Here is a 5,440-nt window from a genome sequence, read left to right as displayed (position 1 = left end):
TAACCCTCTCTTCGTGGATTTACTCTGTAGAACCCAGCTTGCTGCTCTAGGAAAAACTCTAAGGTCTGAGGAGGCCAATGGGCCAGGGGATGCCAACTAACTCAGTTTAAATATCGAGAAAAACATAAACTTTGTAGTACACCATTCTAGACAAGGAAATCACAAAGCTTTCCACTGGCAGCGGTCAAGATGATAATTAACATAAAGAGCAAAGCTGAGGGAAAGTGCAAACTCAACCTGGAGTGGTAAGAACTCCAGGACATATGGAAAGGCCAAAGCTCAAGTCCAAGGTTTTACTGTGGGAATGTGAGGCATGTGGCCAGTCCTTATTTTGAATGCAAGAGAAGCCAAGACTCAAGATTTTGACATGATGCCTCATAATTACTAAAAGCTAATCAACCACCCTAACTCATTCCATATGGGCCACTGTACCAGACTCATCTTCCCACTGCAGGAGCAAAGAATACAAAGTCGTTGCTGCTGCAGGAGCAGCAAAAGAGCCTGTGCCAGCGAGCCTCTTTCCTAAGAATGGAGGACAGGAGAGTATGATTAGGCTGAGCTTCCAGATTGCTTTTCGAGGAAAAGCTCCACTCCCAATTTCCTCCAAAGCAATGGAACATGGCACTTAGCACATAGCCTTTGAGAACAGACTGGATCTAAAAAGTCAAGCCACTACCTTATTGTGAGAATAAGGTATGCAGATAATCACGTGACACAATAGCTGACAATCGTTGATCATTTCATTTTCTTTTACTCCCATCTCAAATTCTGTCGTTCTCTGTACTATGTACCAAGCCCTTCTTTCTTCCCTGCATCCCACTAAGCCATTCCAGGACTTAAGGACCTCAAGACCTCTGCTTGGACTATGATAATAGCCCAACTATTGTCCAGCTAATCTCTTGTCCAATTGCTGTGGCCCCAGTCAGTCTTCCACCCAGCACAGTCCCAGGTGCTATGGAGAAACCCAATACAATGGCCATGGTTGTGGCTGGAGAGATGGCTCAGTGGTTAAAAGCACACTGGCCAGGAGAGGACCCTGGTTCAGTTCCCAACATTCATATGGTGACTTACAACCATCTATGGCTCTAGTTCCAGGATATCTGGCATCCTTTTGTAGCCTCTGTTGGCAACAGGCACATGCGTGTGGTGCATATACATACATGCAAGCAACCATCATACAGGCTGATCTATAAATAAACCCTGTCCCCTCTCCTCTTCTGCTCTTTGCTCTCATTACTTTCTTTTTCCTAGAATGTCTTCTCCCCATCTCTGCCCATCACTACCTGCCTTAGATTTCAAAATCCAGCCTAAATATCCTCTCTGCAATGAAGGCTTTCACATCCTCTCCTTTCCCCAGCAGGAAATAATCTTTTCCTGTACTTTGGTACTGCATTGCACTTCAATCATAGTACATAACACATGTCTGTGTTCAATTTACTTATTCATTCAAAATATACCTATGGAGCAATTACAACATGTCAAGCACTGTGTTAGATGCTGGCAGTACGGCAGGATGGATGCGTTCTAGACATACAACATGACTTTTTAAACTTTACTGTAACATTCTCACTATCACATTTACAATTAGCATTTTAGCCTCCCACATGTCCAGACAGAGCAAGGCAGGCTCTCTTGGCCTTGGGTACAGGACAGAGAGATGGATTCTCTGTACGCTACTACATAGGAAAAGTGAAGGGTTTGGGAATATGTATCTAGGGAGTGCAGGCCATAATGATATTGCCAAGCAAGTAACTACAAGCTTTACGCACCCTTTGACTCTTGAGGTAGGCTAGCATCACCCTGCAACTATCTCTCTGAGTGTACCTGTCTATCTAGACCCAGACTCTGACACTCTCCCACTGGTCAGTGCAACTACAGCCAGCCTTCATCTCTTAGCACAGCATGAAGTGGGAGGACTTTAGTGGCTTGAAGCCCTGGTCTTGCATCACAATAACCTGGAGAGTATTAGAACAGGGCCCTGCCAGCAAAAAGTCTAACCTAATTTAGTGTGGGGTGAGGAGGGTACCAGTTTCAGCTTTGTTTAACAAACTCCACAAGTGGTTCTAATGTGCAGCCAGGCCTGGCAATCAGCAGTGAAGAGAAGACTGCAGCTACATGAAGTCCTTCTTATTCCAGGATAAGTGGTGCTAGAAAAAGGCTTCATTGTAAGTGAGAACTGACATTGTGTAACAGAATTAAGAAAGGAAAAGTCTTGATTTGGGACTTTAACCTGGGAAATGAAGTTGAACATGTTGGAAATATCTTAATTTCTATTTAAAATGTGTAAATAATTGGAAATATGCACTAACTCTTAGAATGAACAACAACAACAAAAAATGACTCAAACATTGCAGGATAATGTAATTTTCCAGACCAAAGTGCATGAGAACACAATGTTGGCTTTTACAGCACAGTCACAGGCAAGGTTCTGTTTGTATAAAACTTAAGAGCTTCCTCAATTATCCCAAGGACTTCTAATCCTCTGAGAGTTGAGTTGTTCTCTTTGAAGCCTTGATCCTGTTATTACCCAGGTCAATTTGCCAGTTGTAACTGGCCTATCTCTTCCAAATCCCCATTTAGCAAGGGTTCTGTGTGACATTAGAGATGGTCTCCAATATCACTTCCATTGACTTCGTGAAATCTTGACTCATTCTTAAGACTTGCAATTTCACCCTGAGATTCACTTGCATTGTGCTGCAATACTATAACAATTAATGAGCGGCTAAAAAGGATCATAGCATAATGGATGTGAATAAACAATTGGGTGGGGCAAGTAGGAAGAAGAGATTGGGATTCAAAATAGTGAGCATTTTATGCCATGATGACTTTGACTGTACCCAACATTCATAGAGTCCCTTTTCTCCTTTTGGTGTTGATCTCTAAAACAGAGGGATGGGATTAGATGTTAAATAGTTAAAGAACAACTCGAAGTAACATAATTGAAGGCCCTGGTTCCAGTTGCTAGCACAGAAGACACAGGGATAAAGAAAGAAAATGGCAAAAGTCCATTACAGCAACAGGCTCAGAGTTCTGCCCTACTGCCATTATGTCCTATCACATGCTCTGTGGTGTCCACACAGAAATCTATTCACTTAGTACTGAGTGTTCAAGAGGGTAAGTGCCTTGGAGTGTAGGATGAGTGTCAACAGGTTACTCCTCTCAACATGGCATCTGCTCCCAAGAGCCCCTGCCCTGGCTAGGGAGAAAACCCTAAACAGAGATCTCTCAAAATGCATGATGTAGATTCTGAGAATGTCTTCTATGCTCATTGGTGTCACCTAACTCAGGCCAGTAGTGACTTAGACCAGACACAAAGATGTCACACAGATGACCCATTCAAAAAATGGACCTGAACAGAACAGAGAAGTCCCAACACACACACACACACACACACACACACACACACACACACACACACAGAGAGAGAGAGAGAGAGAGAGAGAGAGAGAGAGAGAGAGAGAGAGACTAGCTAAGAAATATCTCAAAAAGGTTCACCCTCCCTAGCAAATAGGGAAATGCAAATAAAAACAACTTTGAGATTTCATCTTACACCACCCCCCCAGTCAGAACGACAAAGCCCAACAACATAACTGAGAACAAATTCTGGAGTGCTGGAAGAGGTGTGGAGAAATAGTCTTTTGGTCTGTGAGATTGTATCCTTCCTGTGGAACTCTTCTAAAGATGAAAATCATCCCATATTCTGATAACAGCTTCCCATAGTTTCATGTCACACATAGAATACAATCTGAACTCTCTATGGCAAACCAAGCTCTCCACAACCAGAAGCATCTTGCCTTCCCCTCCCTCATCATCTCCCTCCCTTCCTGCCACCCCACCTATGCTGAGCTTATGTTTGCAGTTCCTCGGCCTCAAATGTTCTTCCTCCAATTTTTGCAGGGCTGACTCTTCATTATCAGGTTCCACCTAACAAGTCAATTTCTCAGAGGGCTTCTCTTGACTACCCATTGTACAGTGGTGCCCCCCTTGCCCCAATATTTTAACATTGTCACCCTGCTTTTTATATCATCTAGACTGCATGGAACTATTTTAAATGATAAGTGGACACAGGACAAGGGTTTTCACATCTGCTTTCTTGTTTGTTGTCTCTGCACTTGAATGGACGCTCTAAGGCAGACAAGGACCTTTTTCTCTAGTATGTTAGTCAACATCCACTGAGTGAATGAATTTGGAGGTGGTAAGTAGTTCATTTAGGTAAGAAAGACTGGTTTAGGATGTACAGAGTGGGTGGCAAGGGATAAGCTTGAAAGATTGCCTAAGGTAAAAACATGAAAGGCCTTGAAGGTCAGTCAGAACAGGAAATCTAGGTTGGCTTCACATCGCGGTCCTTTGGGAGCCATGGAAGACTGTTGAACTTCAGAAGACTATTATCAGCTGACCTGAGGTAAGGTTCAAGTAAAACCACGTTCTGGATGGAGTGGTAGATGAAGTGAACGAAGGGTCTGGTTTTGAAAGCTAATCAACCACAAATTGCCCTACCTTTGCACAGGCTACCTTCCAGGCGCTTCCCTCAGGCTTTGCACCACCCAGCTTCCAGCTCTTCCGGGGCCACGGAAAAGCCCTAACTGCCTTTCCCCAACACCGGACGCTGGGTGGCGCTGTGGCTCCTCCTACCCGGGCGGGAGGCGCCAGGGAGGCGGAGGCGCAGCCGCTGAACAAGGCCCAGGCGCGGGGTCCGCTGCAGTCCGCCCTGCCGCCCTTCCCTCCTTGGCCTCTTTCTCCTTCTTCGTGCTTTCCTCGCGTCTGGGCCGTTTCCCGCCTTCATCCGCACCCAGGCCCTCAGTTGCCTGCTCCCCTCCGCCTCTGGCGGCCTTGGCTTTCCCACTACCCTGTCAAGCCAAAGGCAGGCTGAGGCTGGGGCTTGGGCGGGGCGCAGGAGGTTGGGCGGGAGAGCCGGCCTCGAGGCCCCTGAAGGCCGGGCCTCCCGGAACCATGCCATGAAATGCAGCTCAGCGCTCCAGAACCTCAGCCACAGCTTGGGAGCCGGCCGCCCCGTCTAGCCAGGCTGAAATGAAAAGATGTACAGGGTTGAATGGGCAGCCTTGGTGCTTCTAGTGGAAGAAAGCCACTAAGGGGCCAATTCACTGTTTGTGCTAATGGCCCTGGCGATTAGAGCAAGAAGCCAGCCAGTTATCATCTGGGACTCCTTTGGCGCCTTCCACTCCCCCACCCCAAAGACCCAGATGGTGTCTGGGTGTCTGCCTCTGTCTCAGTTTCTGTCTGTCTTTACTTCTTTCCCCACTCTCTGTTCCACCCTGCCCCTTCCTCCTCTTCCCTCCTTCTCTCCATTTACCCTGCCTCCTTCTTCTCATCCCCTCTCCCTCCCTCCTCTCTCCCTCCCTCCTCTCTCCTACTGACCCATCATCATGTCTGTTATTTTGTCCCCAGATCTTCATTTTTTTCCACACCTGCCTCCAGCCTC

Source organism: Grammomys surdaster, unplaced genomic scaffold, assembly GCF_004785775.1.
Source record: "Grammomys surdaster isolate TR1022 unplaced genomic scaffold, NIH_TR_1.0 197, whole genome shotgun sequence".
NCBI classification, from domain to species: domain Eukaryota; kingdom Metazoa; phylum Chordata; class Mammalia; order Rodentia; family Muridae; genus Grammomys; species Grammomys surdaster.
The sequence above is the reverse complement of the archived record's forward strand: the minus strand, read 5'-3'. Positions refer to the sequence as shown.